At 38.0% G+C, this 21142-nt stretch overlaps 17 non-coding genes across 17 annotated transcripts; all 17 read left to right on the forward strand.

Annotated features, from left to right (window-relative positions):
• Positions 1-15549: 15549 nt before the first annotated feature.
• Positions 15550-15631, forward strand: Trnal-aag (transfer RNA leucine (anticodon AAG)). Its single transcript has one exon. It is a non-coding gene; the product is annotated as a tRNA-Leu (tRNA).
• A 122-nt stretch (positions 15632-15753) lies between these two features.
• On the forward strand, positions 15754-15835 carry Trnal-aag (transfer RNA leucine (anticodon AAG)). Its single transcript has one exon. It is a non-coding gene; the product is annotated as a tRNA-Leu (tRNA).
• Positions 15836-15957: 122 nt separating this feature from the next.
• Trnal-aag (transfer RNA leucine (anticodon AAG)) lies at positions 15958-16039 on the forward strand. Its single transcript has one exon. It is a non-coding gene; the product is annotated as a tRNA-Leu (tRNA).
• Positions 16040-16161: 122 nt separating this feature from the next.
• On the forward strand, positions 16162-16243 carry Trnal-aag (transfer RNA leucine (anticodon AAG)). The gene has a single exon. It is a non-coding gene; the product is annotated as a tRNA-Leu (tRNA).
• Positions 16244-16771: 528 nt separating this feature from the next.
• On the forward strand, positions 16772-16853 carry Trnal-aag (transfer RNA leucine (anticodon AAG)). The gene has a single exon. It is a non-coding gene; the product is annotated as a tRNA-Leu (tRNA).
• Positions 16854-16975: 122 nt separating this feature from the next.
• Positions 16976-17057, forward strand: Trnal-aag (transfer RNA leucine (anticodon AAG)). Its single transcript has one exon. It is a non-coding gene; the product is annotated as a tRNA-Leu (tRNA).
• A 528-nt stretch (positions 17058-17585) lies between these two features.
• Trnal-aag (transfer RNA leucine (anticodon AAG)) lies at positions 17586-17667 on the forward strand. The gene has a single exon. It is a non-coding gene; the product is annotated as a tRNA-Leu (tRNA).
• Positions 17668-17991: 324 nt separating this feature from the next.
• Trnal-aag (transfer RNA leucine (anticodon AAG)) lies at positions 17992-18073 on the forward strand. Its single transcript has one exon. It is a non-coding gene; the product is annotated as a tRNA-Leu (tRNA).
• Positions 18074-18195: 122 nt separating this feature from the next.
• Trnal-aag (transfer RNA leucine (anticodon AAG)) lies at positions 18196-18277 on the forward strand. The gene has a single exon. It is a non-coding gene; the product is annotated as a tRNA-Leu (tRNA).
• Positions 18278-18399: 122 nt separating this feature from the next.
• Trnal-aag (transfer RNA leucine (anticodon AAG)) lies at positions 18400-18481 on the forward strand. The gene has a single exon. It is a non-coding gene; the product is annotated as a tRNA-Leu (tRNA).
• A 730-nt stretch (positions 18482-19211) lies between these two features.
• On the forward strand, positions 19212-19293 carry Trnal-aag (transfer RNA leucine (anticodon AAG)). Its single transcript has one exon. It is a non-coding gene; the product is annotated as a tRNA-Leu (tRNA).
• A 324-nt stretch (positions 19294-19617) lies between these two features.
• On the forward strand, positions 19618-19699 carry Trnal-aag (transfer RNA leucine (anticodon AAG)). Its single transcript has one exon. It is a non-coding gene; the product is annotated as a tRNA-Leu (tRNA).
• A 122-nt stretch (positions 19700-19821) lies between these two features.
• On the forward strand, positions 19822-19903 carry Trnal-aag (transfer RNA leucine (anticodon AAG)). Its single transcript has one exon. It is a non-coding gene; the product is annotated as a tRNA-Leu (tRNA).
• Positions 19904-20023: 120 nt separating this feature from the next.
• On the forward strand, positions 20024-20105 carry Trnal-aag (transfer RNA leucine (anticodon AAG)). Its single transcript has one exon. It is a non-coding gene; the product is annotated as a tRNA-Leu (tRNA).
• Positions 20106-20429: 324 nt separating this feature from the next.
• Trnal-aag (transfer RNA leucine (anticodon AAG)) lies at positions 20430-20511 on the forward strand. The gene has a single exon. It is a non-coding gene; the product is annotated as a tRNA-Leu (tRNA).
• Positions 20512-20633: 122 nt separating this feature from the next.
• On the forward strand, positions 20634-20715 carry Trnal-aag (transfer RNA leucine (anticodon AAG)). Its single transcript has one exon. It is a non-coding gene; the product is annotated as a tRNA-Leu (tRNA).
• A 122-nt stretch (positions 20716-20837) lies between these two features.
• On the forward strand, positions 20838-20919 carry Trnal-aag (transfer RNA leucine (anticodon AAG)). Its single transcript has one exon. It is a non-coding gene; the product is annotated as a tRNA-Leu (tRNA).
• Positions 20920-21142: the final 223 nt, after the last annotated feature.

Consider the following 21142-nt stretch of genomic DNA (forward strand, 5'->3'; position numbering starts at 1 on the left):
CCCAACACTTGAGCGGATTTACTCAACAATCAAACCGCGCTGTTTAAGCGATTGACGCTAAACTTAAACTTATACCTCAAAATGAATGGACCTAAACTTGTAAAATAAGCAGTTGACTATACTTGAAACCTTATATTATTTACTTGAACAAATCAAAAAGCTGGACACCACCTGACAATATTTTTAAACCTGACAATTTGTTTAAATCACCCTGACAATTTTTCAAACTGGTAAAAGGTATATCGGCAAACACGCAGGGCGAAAACACCAAATGGAGTTTGTCAATAATTTATTGCTAAAAACACAAAATGAAACTTGATGTATTCTTTGGCAGATGACAATTTGATTTAAGACACTGTAATTAGTTATAACAATAGTGTACAATCGAGATTTTCCAACAAAACATTTATGTGTAAGTCGACAATGAAACAACTGATTCCATAACAAGTGTAACAAAACATATTATTTTACGTAGCCATGATATTTCATTTTTTTCAAAAATACGTTGTAAACGGCCTGTATCATTATCGTAAACCAAACGAAGTTAAAGAAGTCCAGTAATCCGCCGGTCACAAGCAACAGAACGAGGTCTGTGACGGGTAAGCTGAAAATATACAAAAAAAGCGATTAAAATATTTTCCGCCTCTCTTTTAGCGATACAAAATCAAAACGAGGGGGGGTTGGATCTAGTTTTTAGGATACCTGTTATTATTGACACATTTTATTCGTTTGGTTACAGCAGGTTGAAAAAAATTGGGAAAAATACAGGCATAAGTTGTAGATCAGGGCTGTCCAAACCCAATGTGGGCGAAAACATCGATTTGCTTTTAATAAACTTTGTTCTACACTAACGTCAGAAGAAATGTTCTCAAAAATATACAGAAAGAGAAAAACGTATTAAAAATAACAAACGATTTTATTAATACAGGTTAAAAAGAATTATTTCAGTACTTATGTCAGTGTTTCTCAACCTTTTGCTCGCGGCAACTGGAATACTAAGCGAAAAAAAAACAGCGAACTTTGGCGACCCGATTCTATTCACCGAACGCTTTATAAGGGAACAAAACATAAGACAAATAGCATATATAAGTTCGAATTTAATTAATAGAAGTCACGACTTTGTATTTATCCGTCAGTTTTCTTAAAAGTTTAAAAAAATTTCGCTCTGGAACAGGGGCGGGCAACTTTTCCAATTGGCGGGCCAGATAAGGGAAAATGAAGTACTTGGCGGGCCGGATTAAGTACTGCCAAATCTTGCATGTTTTGTCGCATAATGGCGGCTAATGTTGTACTCTTTACACACGGTCACACTTTCATTGCACATTAAACATACTAATACTTCCCGAAAGAATAAACTAAGTGCAGAACTTAGTAAACCGAAAATCAGTTTGTTTGGAATTTGATATTATAAGATAACAATATTTCGCTGCTAAAAGCATCATAAGTATAATGATTTTAGTAGCGAAATGTGGCAAAATAAAGCCGCGGGCCACAATATCAATTAAGGCCGGAAATTGTCTGCGGGCCGCACAAAATCCCGTCGCGGGCCGTATGTTGCCCGCCCCTGCTCTGGACTGATCTCAATAAATGCAACTAAGTAAACAACTGCAGTCAGCGGTTCCAACAAACCAAACGGTCACCTAATTTTAGGCCGCGACCCATGAGTTGAGAAGCACGGTGTTATGCAGTCTACTGTATACTTATCCTGCAATCAAAACGCAAAAAAATACTGTTATTGCTGATCTAGGTAATCCTGTGGTTATTTACTGCGTTCAGCACTATTGTCTAGTTTCTCATAAACTTTAAAATAAATGTGTGTCCTGTTTGGTGCGTGGGTTTAGATTATTCAACTTTACACATTTGGTTGCAAAAATGTTTTACTCGCTTTGGTTTAGTAAACCTAACATTGATTAAAAAACTGAAAAGAAATCTAACATTGATTAAAAATTATGGTGTTTTTTTTTGATGACCAAATAATTGCAACACGCACATATCATATACCCTACCTGGGCCCGTCTTTTGCGTTGAATAAACTGTACATTTGAATGTAGTAGTAGGGTAACGGCAATATGCGGCAGGCAAAAAATACGAGAATGGAAAACGCGCCAATGGTAATGCGAGATGTCTCGCTGCCTACTTCCAAAATATGCAGGAACGTCCTGAAAAGTAGAAATAGGGATAGAGTAGGAGTTTAGGGGGTTCGAAAATACAATTTAAATGAGATGAAAAAGAAAAACAGATAACTGAATCTTTATTATCCGTGTTTAGTGGCAGTTTGGGGGTTTCGAAAATACAATTTAAATGACATGAATACGAAAAACAGATAAATAATTCTTTATTATCCGTGTTTAGCGGCAGTTTGGGGGTTTTGAAAATACAATTTAAATGACATGAATACAAAAAACAGGTAAATAATTTTTTTTTTATTATACTTGTTTAGTGCAAGGTTTTGAAAGTTTAACTAAACAGCACAAGGTTTTGCAGTTTTTAACTAAAATTTATAATTATCGTTTTATGGCGATTACAAAAAACGATTTTAGCAAAGTGAGCGTGATAACTTTGGGGAGTATTACAAACCTCTAAATTTGGTTTGACTGTTTTTGAAGTTTATGTTTTACTGATTTTTATGTGCCCATAATGTAGTGGTTCCCAACCTGGGGGTCGCGACCCCAAAGGGGGTCTCAAGGGGTTATCTGGAGGGTCGCCGTGTAATATTTGATAAAGAAAACTTCATAAGAAATAAGCAATATGAACGAAACGTTTAGCAGCATAGAAGGAGCAAAAGCAACCGCCAGTCTAACATTTGTGTTAATGTGGCTCTTGCTGCAGTAGACAAGTCGTGTTCATGACGTCACGATTACATTTTTCAATTAATGAATCAAGCGTAGCTTCAATCAAACCATGTATAATAAAAATGAATAGACGCTTAAACCGTAACTTTATAGCTAGTTGTGAATACTTAAATCTGAACATTTTAGCCAACTTTTGGTACAATCCGTCCTGATTTTTCCCCATGTTAATTTTGCCAATTAAAAAAATGTGTTTTTTATTGACTGTGGTTTACGTATCATACACTATAATTGTAGGGGTCGCGCAAGTTATCGAAAACTTAAAAGTGGTCGCGAGAAAAAAAGGTTGGGAACCACTGCCATAATGAAACCCAAAATCACCCCAAGAACAACTCTTTAGCACAGTGGTTCTCAACCGCCGGTCCGCCAAATATATTACAATCTTAAATCTCAACTACAAAATGCAAGATGTTGAAGGTGCTTGTCCATCAGATTTCGAACTTCGCCAGCTTCGTAATTTGCAACATTGTGACGTAACATAGAGTTAATGGTCTACCTTGGACTTTATCGTACGACACAATGCAGGTGTTGTGCCCAACTGTTTAAAATTAGGCTACTGATCGTTTAAGTCGTAAATTTTAGGACCAGTTGTACATACGTATGATATAAAAAAAAAACAGCAGCCAATTGCTCAATGAATTTAAGTTTCCACTCTTTGCTTTTAAGTTGCATACTTTTGTCATATTTGCATTTTGGGTTGATTTTGATTTTTGAAGTTCCACCGGTCCGCAAAATTTGTTTTGAAATTTTACCGGTCCGTAAGATAAGGTTGATAACCACTGATTTAGCATATATGATAACAGTGTTTACACCCCAAATATAAAACCTTAGGATAAAGCATTTTATCACACATTATCTTACCTTATACATACCAATGGCGATGAAATTTCGCAAATCAGTCTAAAAATGCCGAAAAATGTGTACACTTCGCAAGCCTTTAACAGAAATGGTTGTTAAACTTATTGACGTTTTTCAAGAAAAATTAGTAAGACAACACATGAAGTAAATACCATGTTCCTTAAAATCATGACTAACGACACAAAATGATGATGAAACACGAACTTGATCCCTCTAGGTAGCTTGGTCATGATGTACGTTTCTGAAACAGAGTGGCTAGAATCATATCACAGTTTTAAAAAGTGTGTTTGTTCATTTTTTAAGTCGTTGATATGGTTCTGATTCGGATTGACGGACAAATTAGCTGTAGAAAAATAAACACAAGTGTATTTAAAATGAACGTTTAGTGGCATTTTAACCTATAGAACGTCTGTTTAAAGTTCCACGTATATATATTTATTTTGTTGACTGTTATTTAAGTTTATCTATTTTGATTAGAGCATTCAGAGAATGTAGATACGCCCGCCCAATCTCTCTTATTTGATAAACAAACGTTGGAAAAAACACAAACGGACATATTCATGCAAATGTAAATACGGTAATCTATAATATACACGATTTAAAAGGAAGTTATAACTATCATGTTTTACCTGCGACTATGTAGCTGACGACAAATATCATACAATTCTCAGAAAGCGCAGAGTAGCCCCTATAAATGTACATGCAAAATTGATTTGTGCGTTAAAGTTTGTAATGTATTGAAAATTAAAAGAACTTACCATATGTGGTCCGAGTGGATTGCATTGTCAAACCAAAGTGTGTAAAGGGCGAAAGTAGCTGCCAAGAGGGAGTAAATTGAACATGCAAGACTGTAAAAACATAAGAACGTTAACTTTATTAATAGGCAATTAACAACAAAAGCCAACACTCGCAATTACTAAACAAGTAAATGTGAATACGCATTTATCGTTAAGCATAATTGGGAGCTAACAGTCAATCGTATACCCAAGATGTAGGACTGGTAAACGTTTGTTTAACTTTGAAGTCCGGGCCAATTATTCGCTCGCTTTGCACCAGGCACTGATTTTCAGGTTTGTTTATAGTTAGGTTGAGTGTTTGTGCGTAAAAGTTCACGCGTGTTGAGTGCTTGTGCGTAAAACTTTTCGCATGTTGAGTGTGTTTGTGCGTAGACGTGCCAAACACAACCATTGTACACATTGTTTGTAGTATATAAGACCTTCAAGTTTCAGTGATCAAAAAAAGCAAGGAGCGGCACCAAGGCGAGACTCACAGTCGAACAAAGCATAATAAAAAGTTCGATGCCATCAATGTTGGGTTTAATCGGTAATGAATTTTGCGTCACATTATGCCCCATAGCACGCTTTGCTACACACAGCGTATTTTGAAGCGATGTTTTTGCGAGCATGTGCCTGTGGATTGATAAGACTTCATTATTCTTTATCGCATTTACTTTCGCTTGTGTTCTACTCCGTGCATTTTAATTGCTTTTAATTCTACTTTGATCTGATAAAGCACGGTTATGCGAAAGCTTATCGAGCATTCTATACAATTTGTCTTTACATAGGGCCACCTGATCACCCTATTGTGCACAATGAATCGATTCCCCTGCAGTTCGAAAATTCAACCACTCTTGGGTCTTGGCGCCTATCAAGCATGAGTTAATATGTTGACGTATGTTTCAACGTCATAAACGTTTGGTGTGTTCATACGTTCCATTAAGTTATTTGCACTACTTTAAGCTCAAGAACATATTCCTGGGCAAATTGGCTCAACATACCAGCATATAACTAACGCTAACATAGCGTGTATTAATCAAATTTTAGCACAAAAAATAATAGCGTATAAACCTACATAGAAGTTTACCTTATCATTTTCAAATTACCTGTTTCGTACAATTAGCTTCTTATCGCCATCGAGAACATCGTACTTGCTCGAACATTTCCTGCAAATCCACTCCGACCAATACGTAAACCACAACCAAACCACTGAGCCCGCGCCTATAACTAGCAACCTCGCTACGTCCAGCATGCCGCTGGTAAGTGCTTTTCAATTGGAGCAGCGTTTTGTCACCAGTGTGTGTTTGTATCACCCGAGGCCACCACTTCCAGGTTTTTTGTTGTTGTGTGTCGTTATCGGCGTAAAGGTCGCGTAACTTTGCTTGACGTAATTTGTTGACTGAACTTTTTTTGCGGTTTCCGTTCTTTGTTGACTTACAATCGTGATGGCGCCACATTTAACCAGAATATGCATGTGTGGTGAAAAAGGCAAACAACTGAAGTATAACGTAATAAGAATATCAAAGCCCATACAGAAGTATCATTTTAAACGTTTCGAATAACTCTTATTAATGAATGTAAAGAGCTATAAAGACTTAATCGAAACGTTGAAAATTATACCTATACGGGGTATGGGGTTGGATATTCTTATTAGGTCTTACTACCACATCCAACCATTATGCTCCAAAACTGAAGTACACATTAAACTTATCTTTGTGAATTTAATAAGTTAAAATAGTAGTTTCCAACCGGTTTGTTGTCGTGATCCCCTTTTCAGTTTTTGAAAACTTACGCGACCCTCAGTTTTGGTGTATTACACATTTATATCGAATTAGCAAAATTTTCACATTTCTATTAACAGATTGTTTCAGAATTTAGCAAGAATAACCGGATTTACGACCAAAATGTGCACAACTAACTGCGGTTTTGGGTTATTTGCGTCGGTACGACTATTTCGACCTAGCAAAGTAAAATGTATTGTGCGCTTCTGCCTCAACAATATGAAATATAACTTCATGTCCTAAATTAACTTAAACAAAACAACAAATATTGATTTATCCCAGTTTTGTACTTATAAAAAAAGTATAAAACTAAAGAGACCTGAATATGTATTATAAATGAATATATTTTATAGGACTAAAAATGTATGAACTTATATTATCTTGATTTTCTATGAATTTGAAAAAAGTTAAAAAAAACAGGAAAAAAGGTTAGTAACAGGAAAATTGAATTGTGCATAAATGTTGTTACTGTGAGTTTTATCGATTGTCACAATACGGGTCCTCGGGGATCCAATGACCACTGTTTCTAGAAGAGGCTACTTCACTAAGCTACACTTAAGCCTCAAACCAGGGGTCGAAAGGTCTTTGCGGGCCGCACAAAATGTTAACTAAGAAATGTGTTATTGAAATGTTAGAACCACTGTCAATCAGGCAGGCCTCGGATCTTTTAATGCACTCAAAAACAAAAATTACATTTAGGGAGGCAGAAAAGTGTTGGCGCAAAGCGCAAAAAAGAGTTTGTTTCGTTTAAAATCAACTCGCCGTCGTCCATTCAACTAATGAAAGTGTAAGGTTGGGAACCACGGCCATAATGAAACCCAAAATCAACCAAAAAACTACCCAAGTACCAAACGCGATACCTTTAATAGTTAATCGAGTTCAGTGTTTGTTGACCTTTGTAAGTCAGTGCACACATTGCAAGCGAAGCGAGCGTGATTTTTTTAGGTTTACCGGAATTTCTTTTAAATTTATTGCAACTTTTTATTACATTGCCGAAATTAAAAACTAAAAAAACGTTAAAAAATATATGTCCCATACTTTTGAATACGTTTTCCGTTTGTTCGCGACGCACTTGACAGCCTTCCACGGCGCAACCGTAGAGAAGCTCTGGTCTAGTTCAAACGACAGCATTAAAGCGTAAACAAACCGGACGTTGAAAGATCCTTTTCGAGAAGCGCGAAAATATTTTGCACTTACGTAGTTAAAATAGTCAAAGAGTGTTTGAAATGGACTCGTGTGTCGAAGAGGCGGCGGGCTGGATGATTTACTTTGGCGGGCCATGATTTACATCCGGCCCGCGGGTCGTAGGTTGCCGACCCCTGCCTTAAATCATTGGATATATGTGTATTAATGACGTTATAAACATTTGGTTCACTGAAGCCCATACGATAAACTAAAAAAAGTCAAGGCGCATTTTCTAGCTTCTACATACGTATGGTAATTTGGTTTTTATTGGCGCACTTGCGACTGATAAACACTTCAACCGTACAATGAACTGCTGCATAAATGGAGCGATGAACGTATCTATAGTAATCGTGTGCGCGAATCAAAGTTCGATGTTCTTCCTTTTTACTAGACTTTTGAATACGACTGGAAGCATCATGGAGAACCACGTTAGGTTGATCCAGTCCAACATGCCGCCCCCAACCAGCCAAATAACAGTGGGAATCGAGGACATGCTGTCAATCACATAAAGAAATGTAAGAATGGTTATGCTGTCAGTAAGAATAGTTTATTACAGGGGTCGATACGGCCGACTTGCTATATTCCCCCGACTATTCATATTTTGCAAATGATTCTTAAATACGGTTAGTACACCAAAAGCCACGATCCCGGTATGACCGGAGGTCGTGAGTTCGAACCTCACTGCAGGCTAGTTTTACGAACAGGATGTAGTTAGCATTGGCGTATAGTTGTTTCTCGAGTGCTCCTCTTTAAGCCTGCATAGCTCAGTTCGTAGAGCGACGGTCACTGCTTGACCGGAGGTCGCGAGTTTCAACCTCACTGCAGGCTAGTTGTTTTTCTAGCCTGCCTTGCCTGCATCACTGTGTAACAGATTCGGTGAGTCTGCAATGGCTTTCGGTGTACTAATTATACGTAAGCCGTAATCGTGGGTCAAAAAGCAGCTTCAAAAGGGCAAAATGTTTTTGAACACATACATGGGTGTATCGTTTATTGTAAAATATGGTTAATTATACTATACGAGGCAAAATGTTTGCCAGATACAAAACTAAGCTAAATTTTGTTGAAATATTAAACTAAAGGGCAATTTTATAAAGGTCAGTAAAAATAAAAATACGAAATTCTTATCTATATCCTTCGTTTTACAAAAATAAAGTCAAGGTCAAAATAAAGTTTATATCCAGTCAGCAATCTCCAATCGTTAACAGTTATCTTGTCCGCGACTACCAGGTATGCTGCTCCTAAAATATTTACAGGGCTTTTTAACTAAAAGCAATGCCATAAATAAGCTTTTGTCATTGAGCCGCGAATGGTCTTAATGTTGTGTCGTGCACGTTTTACTGTACTAATACTTGGGTCCTAAATAGCACTTCAACGGGACAGCAAGGGTTGAAAATCATCTAAAGTTTGGGGATTTTTATTTGCAATCTTAGGCTGTTATCCATGAATAAACATACGCAGGATATACCAACTGAATATAACAGTTCAAGGCAACACCATAGACTAGAATTTCATGTATGCTTACCGGTCCTTGGGTAATTTTTTTATTTTTCACTGGCAGTAACAAAACATTAGGAAACACTGTAATAGACCACTAACCTAGATTTACCGGCTTATATAGTGTTCTGTGTTAAGGATTGCCTACAACAAGTATAGGATGTTTGCAAAACAATAAACCCATATTACGTGTTCTTACCGATTATAGTCTTCCGTGTTGAAAACGTCATAGACCTGTGCGTAATACCAGGGTAGCGAAAGTACGCGACAACACATGAAAAGAACGAAGGCTAATATGGCAGTAACTTGTCGAAAATTTGCACTTGCGATTTGAAGCCGTCCAAGAAAGTACCTAAACGTAACAACAAAATTAAATTTGTATTTTGTATGCTGAATAATGAAAAAGTTCCAACAAAATCACAAATGCTTCATACGTTTAATGATTATGAACTAGCAACTTTCAAAGGTTACGCTTACGTAATATATTTTGTAGGATTAGTTTGCACTGTATTTCTCGTATTTTTCTATACAGATCAGCTACTTTAACTTGCAAAGCGAAAATATAATCCTGGCGTTATGGCCCTGGTTTGCTTTCCTAAAAAACGTTTTTGTTTCGATTAAATTTATTCCATCTTGAATAATAAATAGGAGTTTCGTATAACGGCCCTACTTCAATTGCTTATAACTCATGATGTATTCAACCGTCTTAATAATTGCTTTAACAAACTTTTTATGTGTTTTTTTGACAGCCTATAACAGCTATAGTGTCGAAGGCCCCACAGTTTGTCAAATGGCAATAATAGCGAGAAATGTGCATATCTTTTATCTGTCCTCAAAGAGTCACATCCCTCTCTAAATTGGTAAATAGCTGTTTTTTTCCCTTTGTCGCCTTTTCTTTAACTCCGAATGTAAAACAGGTGCCTTAGGCTAACTTATTTTAGAGCGCCAAAGTATGACGTCATATGGTGTGTAATTGGCAACCTTTCTTCCCGGCCCGCCACAACATTTTAGCTTCTCAAGTGGCCCGCTGTAAAACATAATTACCCACCTCTGGTCTAAACGTATTGACATATCTACATTTGGTTTGCTGGCTCGAGTCTTTGTAATAAATACTCTGTAATAACTTTGTATGTGTACGCTTACCTCGAACAGACAAAAGGCGATGATATTTCGCCTACGATTAAGTTCTCACGAGCAATTCGAGCAATAGGCGTTAAATAATAAAAAGGGACTGCCTAACCACATCAATTTACCCCAAATGTGGTTTCCTGATTTATCGAAATATATGCTTTAATCCAGGGGTTCTTAAACTTTTTTTACCGCGGACCCTAAAATTTTTTTGGGGCCTTGCGTGGACCACGGTAGGGAAAAAAAATTAAAAATGACGTCATAAATTGGCGTCACAATACAAATTAACTTCATAAATCTGCTGATTTCGGTCCAAAAATGTGAAAGTGAAATGGAGTCTAAAAACATACAGTGCTAAACCATTTTATTATTAATTAAACTGTTTTCTTCGAGAAAATGGTAATTTTAAAATATACACGAATATTTCAATTAGGCCTTCGTGGACCCCCTAAAACTAGTTCACGGATCCCCAAGGGGTCCATGGGCCCCAGTTTAAGAACCCCTGCTTTAATCTCAACTTTTCATGTCTCTTACCTCGAACAGACAAAGGGCGATGATATTTCGCTCAGCGTTCGGGCGACTCCAAAATAAGCGCAGCTCTCAGAAACCTGAAAGTGAATAAAGTTTAAAGCACTTCAAATACAATTACTAAAGTAAGGACCGCCGGTTTAACGTACCATATTACCAAGTACCAAAGCCACCACAACAAAGTGGTGCTGGTACATCAGCTTCGTGACGGACGGCATTCGCGTCAAGAGATATGTATCTAAAATAAAGGCACCATTAAAGCGTTTTAAGCTTAAATCAATACTTGGCTGGGTGGGAAAACGGTATATTTTGCTGAATTATTTTTACGATTTTCTTGGAAGACATATGTTGTTGCAGGTTTTCAGTGACAAGGAGCAATTAAGCCTTCCTGTGTTTCTTTCTTTAAAATTGGTATTCGATTCTTTCGTACCCTCCAGCTGTTTGGTTAAATTGCCACAATATATAATTTTCGCCATTGTGTTGGCTCTATATCCAAAACAATATTACTAGAAAGTTGTTATGTATTTTTGACAGTAAGTCAATATACATTTTTACAATGGCATTAAGTAAATTTGCATTCGGTATTTATCCAAGTCTAGGCTGCATTGCAATGGGACTCGACAGCAAACAGTTATCCTAAATATATAAAATCTAATCATTTAAATCTACAATGTTCTTTAAAAAGGCCGCAACTTTTATATAGGCCTGAAATGACTAAAACGACATGATTTAAGAAAAAAAAATTTTACCTGCTACAATATAGCTGACAACAAACATCAGACAGAACTCTGAACGCCATGTGTAGCCCCTAAAAACGAAAATTGTAATAGGTTATTATAAAGAAAAAAGGAATAACAAGCATGGTCAACTGCTGACTTGTACTTACCAGATGCGGTTCGTTTGAATCTGATCATCGAACCAGAAGGCATATACGGCGACAACGCTGACGCAAAACGAGTATATCGTTGTGGTTAAGCTGTGAAGTAGCAAAATAATGGTCTGATAAATAACAAAAAGAGAACAAATGGTTGCCGTTTTGATTGTAGGCTTAAGGTGGACAAATTTAACGATTAATTTTAAATCCTATTTACAACCCTTTAAAACACCTAGGTTTTTAAGTAACACATTTTATTTGCTGGAAATCTCGTTCATTAAAATAAGTTTTTAAGACAGAACTATATTCGTCAATAAACTTGCGTTGGTTTATTTAGGCCAAGGCTATTAACATGTTGTTGCTACCAGGCATACTGAGAAGAAGTTATTTTAGTTCTGATTTATTTTATCGGTCAAAGAACTGATTTTAAGTTAAACTAAGACTGTTTGTTAAAGTACAACTATTTAGTATAAAAAAAACGAAAAAAAACATTATTTTTAACATAATTTTTTCCAATAAACGCACACTCGAACTAATTAACTTATTACCCGCTTCTAATTTGAATCTGATGCTTCTCGGATAGCGCCTTATACAGCTTGTTGGAAACCCGGCTGCAGATCCGTTCAGCGCAAACCTGTGTAAACCAGAGCCAGAACAAGGCTCCTGCCCCTATGTAAAGCAGCCTGCTTGTGTCCAGCATTGCTACGGGTGTCAATTTGCTTTGAACAAAGTTGCGGACGCAAGCAGTTTGCACACGCGATGCCACAGTGCACTCCTAGGCCTACGGGTGCAAAGTACGAGACAATTTTTTGTTATGCTAGGCTGCGCAAACAACGTGATTTACTTCTTCACACCTTACATCAGTTATTCTTAAACTATTTGCCGCGGCACAGTATGTACCGCTTTTAGAGATTCCTAAAAGAGAGGTACCGCTGAACTATTTAGAATTTAAGAAAATAAACTAATTTTATTATTCATAGACAAGAAAGCAAGCGTGCCAGATTTAAATCAACAATTTCATTCGGAAAACTGACAATAATATTATATTTATATATAAATGCCGTGGCGTTTACAGACGGCGTTTGTCAATTTTGGCAATATTGTTTTGTAAAACGGAACGTGCCGCGAACTTTTTTTGATTTTCCTGGTGCCTAAGGCAAAAACACAAGAACTGCGTAATTAAACGTCTGGCGCCGCGCCCTGTTTAACATCATTTTTCGGGACCCGTGTCTTAATAGGTTTAAATTGCTGCAAACCCAATTGTTTTCATTGGTGCTTTTAAAGTAAAATAATCTGAATATTTCAGCCAGGATTTTCGACTAATACAGCCAGCATTTTTGGACTAATTAGGGCGTTTAAATGCAAAATGTCGCTAATTGGATTTTCTCAGTAATTCCTTTGCAGCCCCATTGCTAACTCGTCCCGCCCCCTAGTTTAAGGACCCCAACACTAACACATTTTTACTAGAAGAAACGTTTTAAACTTCCAAATATGCGCATAAGGGTTCACATGAAGTCGATGTAGTGTTCTACTGTAACAAAATATCAAAAGCTGTTTGTAAATGATTGTAAATTACACAGTGTATCTTCCGTTGCTTGTGTTTCAATCAAATTTGTCGTTACTGCATTAATTCCCGTTACAATGAGCTACAACAAATAAACTCGCTACATCAGTGGTTTACAAACTTTACCTACACGCGTACCATTTTTTGTTGTATACAATGTTCTTGTACCTCCTATGTTTAGACAACTCGACTTCCTTACGAGAATACGATGCTTGGCCAATCTTCCTGTTTCGTTGGCAAATAGTGCTAGTTTTGTCCAAGCATTATCGACATACGTGCTTAGTAACTCGGACCTTGCCGGCATGATTTGTCTCCAAATGGCGTTTAAGCATCAAAAAAACAAGAAATTAGAATTTAAAGTAGAATAGTACACATAAAATGTCACTTTCTACTTCATTTGAGTAAATTTAAACAGATCATTTACGATGATTTGGTTTAAATTTAATAGGCTGCTCGCGTACCACTACGGACACCTTTGCGTACCACAAGTGGTACCCGTACCATACTTAGGAAAAACGTTATAATTTAAAATCATTTGAACTGCTTCTTGCCATACGCTATCCGTCAGTGCTTCGTACAACTTCTTCGCTACTTTTCTGCAAACCCAAAGTCCAAACCGCCCAAACCTGTGTTAGCCATATGTGAACTGCTGTTCCCAAACCCAAGACCAGTAACCTTAACGCGTCCAGCATATCCCAACAACACTACACGATGACGATATACAGTAAAACGTGGGTGTCGACATGCCACTTGGATGTATGAGTTGTATCCTGTTGTAAAAATCTGCCAACCGCTTAGCCTGAATGCTGTTTATGGCTTGAGGCATATGACTGCGATGCTTCACGTCTTCGATTTCACGTCCTGATTAGAGATTGATTGCCCCTCGTATGGCAGAACTCGGACAGATGGAATACAAATTTGCCCGATGAAAAAAAAGAGACACACGCCTAACCAAATTGCTAAAAACATGTGAATACAACGCCTTATGCACCATTTCTAAATGCCATTAATAAAGAAACCCTTTTGGTTTAAATTAGATTAAAGATTATTATGAGTAGGAAATTTACTATTTTCTGAAAATGAGCTGGCATTGTTAACAACTTGTAATACTGCTATTACCCAAGATTACTATATTTTCGAAACAGTAGTATATTTTATATAGATTGTCATGCTTTTATGGTATTAACATTTTTTCGAATTTTTCCATATTAAAATAAAACTAATCTAATAATCAGAATTTTCTTTAAAATAACAGAATCTGCCTAAATCCGAATGCTGAAGACAAAAAAATATCCTAAGCTGTAATAATTGGCCAACATTTTTGACCTATAGGCTCAGTAAAATATTATCAGTAAAAATCACATTTTTTAGTCTGAAATAAAAACAAGATTTATAACAACTAACCCAAAGGAAGTAAAAATCGCATTTTTTATTCACGCAGCGCTTAACTCCAATTCGATGTTGTTCCGTTACCACTTTTATTTAACGTATACCTATGCGTTGATTAATAACGGGGGTCAGACGCTTGATAAGTAACATCGGCTAACCATAGCGGTACTAAAACATTCATTAACCATCACGGTGCCACAATTTATGTACCTGTTACTGTTTATTTTATATATATCAATCAACGTCAAAGAAAAATACCACAATAATGCCAAATTTTAAAAGGAACGACAAAGGCATGGTAGGTGGTTTAAAAACTGATACCTATGACTTGACAACATGTTACATAAGAAAGAAGTATAGGCTATAGGCAGTGTTCCCTCTAAGGTGCGCAACTGCGCAATTGCGTAGCAAAATCAGACAATTGCGCAGTAAAATTTGCTTTTGCGCACTTACATCATTCTCAAATTAAAGCTAAAATATCTTCACTTTTTTGGCACAATAGTGTGAGCATTTCGCATTGTTTTTTTTTCGTTAATGTTTGTTGCTTAAACAAATCAAATCCGCATTGAAGATTGTGACGTAATAAATTACTTTGTCTGATCGGTTTTTATCATCCATGCTGTGTATGTTCTTGTTGTCTCGCGTAGAATTAAAAGTCTACTCAGGAAAATCAAGCTTAAAGAAAAAAATGAGTTTATAACAGTGCCAATTATGAAACCGATTTCTGTGCAGATAAAGCTGTCCACAATACAAAAAACATTGATCGGTCGCGGGCCCCTGCCAACGCAGCCTTCAAATATTCTTGCGCACTATAAAAAAATATTTGCGCAGTAGAAAATTTCCTTAGAGGGAACACTGGCTATAGGTCAACATAAGCAAATCGTTTAAACAGTTTCTAATCGTCGATCTTTTTGGGGGTGCGTGGATTAGTTTTCAAGGCCCACACAGGTTCAACTGAAATCTTAGCGTATAGCGTGTTTTACAGTTTTGGCATGAACTTGAACAAATGCAGAAGTTATTTGAACACTTTTTGATTAACCGCCAAGATTTATTGTAATAGATTTGGTTGTACAATAATTGAAACAGAAAAATTCGTGTGTTGCACGTCAAATTTTGCAACACAGGTAGCGTGGCCGAGTGGTCAAAGGCGCTGGTTTAAGACACCAGTCATTTCGATGGCGTGGGTTCGAATCCCACCGCTGCCAATAGCATTTGTTATTTAAACACTTTTTGTTTAACCGCCAAGATTTATTATTTGAAATGCATTTCGTTGTACAATAATTGAGACGGAAAATTTATTTGTTGCAACTAAGAAATCTTGAACACAGGTAGCGTGGCCGAGTGGTCTCAGGCGCTGGTTTAAGGCACCAGTCATTTCGATGGCGTGGGTTCGAATCCCACCGCTGCCAATAGCTTTTGTTATTTAAACACTTTTTGTTTAACCGCCACGATTTAGTATTTAGCATGAATTTCGTGGAACAATAATTGTGACGGAAAAATTGTTTGTGGCAACTAAGAAATCTTGAACACTGGTAGCGTGGCCGAGTGGTCTAAGGCGCTGGTTTAAGGCACCAGTCATTTTGATGGCGTGGGTTCGAACCCCACCGCTGCCAATTGCTTTAGTTATTTGAACACGTTTTGTTTAACCGCCACGATTTATTATTTAAAATGAATTTCATGGAACAATAATTGTGACGGAAAAATTGTTTGTGGCAACTAAGAAATCTTGAACACTGGTAGCGTGGCCGAGTGGTCTAAGGCGCTGGTTTAAGGCACCAGTCATTACGATGACGTGGGTTGGAATCCCACCGCTGCCAATAGCTTTTGTTATTTAAACACTTTTTGTTTAACCGCCACGATTTAGTATTTAGCATGAATTTCGTGGAACAATAATTGAGACGGAAAAATTGTTTGTGGCAACTAAGAAATCTTGAACACTGGTAGCGTGGCCGAGTGGTCTAAGGCCCTGATTTAAGGCACCAGTCATTACGATGGCGTGGGTTGGAATCCCACCACTGCCAATAGATTTTGTTATTTGAACACTTTTTGTTTAACTGCCAAAATTTATGATTTAAAATGAATTTCGTGGTACAATAATTGTGACGGGAAAATTGTGCGTCGCATGTGAGAAATCTTCAGCACTGCTAGCGTGGCCGAGTGGTCTAAGGCGCTGGTTTAAGGCTCCAGTCATTTCGATGACGTGGGTTGGAATCCCACCGCTGCCAATAGATTTTGTTATTTGAATACTTTTTTTAACCGCCACGATTTATTATGAAAAATGAATTTCGTGGAACAATAATTGAGACGGAAAAATTGTTTGTGGCATCTAAGAAATCTTGAACACTGGTAGCGTGGCCGAGTGGTCTAAGGCGCTGGTTTAAGGCACCAGTCATTTCGATGGCGTGGGTTCGAATCCCACCGCTGCCAATAGCTTTTGTTATTTAAACACTTTTTGTTTAACCGCCACGATTTAGTATTTAGCATGAATTTCGTGGAACAATAATTGTGACGGAAAAATTGTTTGTGGCAACTAAGAAATCTTGAACACTGGTAGCGTGGCCGAGTGGTCTAAGGCGCTGGTTTAAGGCACCAGTCATTTTGATGGCGTGGGTTCGAACCCCACCGCTGCCAATTGCTTTAGTTATTTGAACACGTTTTGTTTAACCGCCACGATTTATTATTTAAAATGAATTTCATGGAACAATAATTGTGACGGAAAAATTGTTTGTGGCAACTAAGAAATCTTGAACACTGGTAGCGTGGCCGAGTGGTCTAAGGCGCTGGTTTAAGGCACCAGTCATTACGATGGCGTGGGTTGGAATCCCACCACTGCCAATAGATTTTGTTATTTGAACACTTTTTGTTTAACTGCCAAAATTTATTATTTAAAATGAATTTCGTGGTACAATAATTGTGACGGAAAAATTGTGCGTCGCATGTAAGAAATCTTCAGCACTGCTAGCGTGGCCGAGTGGTCTAAGGCGCTGGTTTAAGGCTCCAGTCATTTCGATGACGTGGGTTGGAATCCCACCGCTGCCAATAGATTTTGTTATTTGAATACTTTTTTTAACCGCCACGATATATTATTTAAAATGAATTTCGTGGAACAATAATTGAGACGGAAAAATTGTTTGTGGCAACTAAGAAATCTTGAACACTGGTAGCGTAGCCGAGTGGTCTAAGGCGCTGGTTTAAGGCACCAGTCATTTCGATGGCGTGGGTTCGAATCACACCGCTGCCAATAGCTTTTGTTGTTTGAATACTTTTTGTTTAACCGCCACGATTTAGCATTTAGCATGAATTTCGTGGTACAATAATTTAGACGGAAAAGTTGTCTGTTGCACTTAATAATGTTTGAACACAGGTATCGTGGCCGAGTGGTCTAAAGCGCTGGTTTAAGGCACCAGTCATTTCGATGGCGTGGGTTCGAATCCCACCGCTGCCAATTGCTTTTGTTATTTGAACACTTTTTTCAACCGCCACGATTTATTATTTAAAATGAATTTCGTGGTACAATAATTGAGACGGAAAAATTGTGTGTTGCAAGTAAACAATCTTGAACACAGGTAGCGTGGCCGAGTGGTCCAAGGCGCTGGTTTAAGGCACCAGTCATTTCGATGGCGTGGGTTGGAATCCCACCGCTGCCAATAGCTTTTGTTATTTAAACACTTTTTGTTTAACCGCCACGATTTAGTATTTAGCATGAATTTCGTGGAACAATAATTGTGACGGAAAAATTGTTTGTGGCAACTAAGAAATCTTGAACACTGGTAGCGTGGCCGAGTGGTCTAAGGCGCTGGTTTAAGGCACCAGTCATTTTGATGGCGTGGGTTCGAACCCCACCGCTGCCAATTGCTTTAGTTATTTGAACACGTTTTGTTTAACCGCCACGATTTATTATTTAAAATGAATTTCATGGAACAATAATTGTGACGGAAAAATTGTTTGTGGCAACTAAGAAATCTTGAACACTGGTAGCGTGGCCGAGTGGTCTAAGGCGCTGGTTTAAGGCACCAGTCATTACGATGACGTGGGTTGGAATCCCACCGCTGCCAATAGCTTTTGTTATTTAAACACTTTTTGTTTAACCGCCACGATTTAGTATTTAGCATGAATTTCGTGGAACAATAATTGAGACGGAAAAATTGTTTGTGGCAACTAAGAAATCTTGAACACTGGTAGCGTGGCCGAGTGGTCTAAGGCCCTGATTTAAGGCACCAGTCATTACGATGGCGTGGGTTGGAATCCCACCACTGCCAATAGATTTTGTTATTTGAACACTTTTTGTTTAACTGCCAAAATTTATTATTTAAAATGAATTTCGTGGTACAATAATTGTGACGGGAAAATTGTGCGTCGCATGTAAGAAATCTTCAGCACTGCTAGCGTGGCCGAGTGGTCTAAGGCGCTGGTTTAAGGCTCCAGTCATTTCGATGACGTGGGTTGGAATCCCACCGCTGCCAATAGATTTTGTTATTTGAATACTTTTTTTAACCGCCACGATATATTATTTAAAATGAATTTCGTGGAACAATAATTGAGACGGAAAAATTGTTTGTGGCATCTAAGAAATCTTGAACACTGCTAGCGTGGCCGAGTGGTCTAAGGCGCTGGTTTAAGGCTCCAGTCATTTCGATGACGTGGGTTGGAATCCCACCGCTGCCAATAGCTTTAGTTATTTGAACACTTTTTTTTACCGCCACGATATATTATTTAAAATGAATTTCGTGGAACAATAATTGAGACGGAAAAATTGTTTGTGGCAACTAAGAAATCTTGAACACTGGTAGCGTGGCCGAGTGGTCTAAGGCGCTGGTTTAAGGCACCAGTCATTTCGATGGCGTGGGTTCGAATCACACCGCTGCCAATAGCTTTTGTTGTTTGAATACTTTTTGTTTAACCGCCACGATTTAGCATTTAGCATGAATTTCGTGGTACAATAATTTAGACGGAAAAGTTGTCTGTTGCACTTAATAATGTTTGAACACAGGTATCGTGGCCGAGTGGTCTAAAGCGCTGGTTTAAGGCACCAGTCATTTCGATGGCGTGGGTTGGAATCCCACCGCTGCCAATTGCTTTTGTTATTTGAAAACTTTTTTTAACCGCCACGATTTATTATTTAAAATGAATTTCGTGGTACAATAATTGAGACGGAAAAATTGTGTGTTGCAAGTAAACAATCTTGAACACAGGTAGCGTGGCCGAGTGGTCCAAGGCGCTGGTTTAAGGCACCAGTCATTTCGATGGCGTGGGTTGGAATCCCACCGCTGCCAATAGCTTTTGTTATTTAAACACTTTTTGTTTAACCGCCACGATTTAGTATTTAGCATGAATTTCGTGGAACAATAATTGTGACGGAAAAATTGTTTGTGGCAACTAAGAAATCTTGAACACTGGTAGCGTGGCCGAGTGGTCTAAGGCGCTGGTTTAAGGCACCAGTCATTTTGATGGCGTGGGTTCGAACCCCACCGCTGCCAATAGATTTTGTTATTTGAATACTTTTTTTAACCGCCACGATATATTATTTAAAATGAATTTCGTGGAACAATAATTGAGACGGAAAAATTGTTTGTGGCAACTAAGAAATCTTGAACACTGGTAGCGTAGCCGAGTGGTCTAAGGCGCTGGTTTAAGGCACCAGTCATTTCGATGGCGTGGGTTCGAATCACACCGCTGCCAATAGCTTTTGTTGTTTGAATACTTTTTGTTTAACCGCCACGATTTAGCATTTAGCATGAATTTCGTGGTACAATAATTTAGACGGAAAAGTTGTCTGTTGCACTTAATAATGTTTGAACACAGGTATCGTGGCCGAGTGGTCTAAAGCGCTGGTTTAAGGCACCAGTCATTTCGATGGCGTGGGTTCGAATCCCACCGCTGCCAATTGCTTTTGTTATTTGAACACTTTTTTCAACCGCCACGATTTATTATTTAAAATGAATTTCGTGGTACAATAATTGAGACGGAAAAATTGTGTGTTGCAAGTAAACAATCTTGAACACAGGTAGCGTGGCCGAGTGGTCCAAGGCGCTGGTTTAAGGCACCAGTCATTTCGATGGCGTGGGTTGGAATCCCACCGCTGCCAATAGCTTTTGTTATTTAAACACTTTTTGTTTAACCGCCACGATTTAGTATTTAGCATGAATTTCGTGGAACAATAATTGTGACGGAAAAATTGTTTGTGGCAACTAAGAAATCTTGAACACTGGTAGCGTGGCCGAGTGGTCTAAGGCGCTGGTTTAAGGCACCAGTCATTTTGATGGCGTGGGTTCGAACCCCACCGCTGCCAATTGCTTTAGTTATTTGAACACGTTTTGTTTAACCGCCACGATTTATTATTTAAAATGAATTTCATGGAACAATAATTGTGACGGAAAAATTGTTTGTGGCAACTAAGAAATCTTGAACACTGGTAGCGTGGCCGAGTGGTCTAAGGCGCTGGTTTAAGGCACCAGTCATTACGATGACGTGGGTTGGAATCCCACCGCTGCCAATAGCTTTTGTTATTTAAACACTTTTTGTTTAACCGCCACGATTTAGTATTTAGCATGAATTTCGTGGAACAATAATTGAGACGGAAAAATTGTTTGTGGCAACTAAGAAATCTTGAACACTGGTAGCGTGGCCGAGTGGTCTAAGGCCCTGATTTAAGGCACCAGTCATTACGATGGCGTGGGTTGGAATCCCACCACTGCCAATAGATTTTGTTATTTGAA

This window comes from Ascidiella aspersa, chromosome 2 (genome assembly GCF_963924565.1).
Source record: "Ascidiella aspersa chromosome 2, kaAscAspe10.2, whole genome shotgun sequence".
NCBI classification, from domain to species: domain Eukaryota; kingdom Metazoa; phylum Chordata; class Ascidiacea; order Phlebobranchia; family Ascidiidae; genus Ascidiella; species Ascidiella aspersa.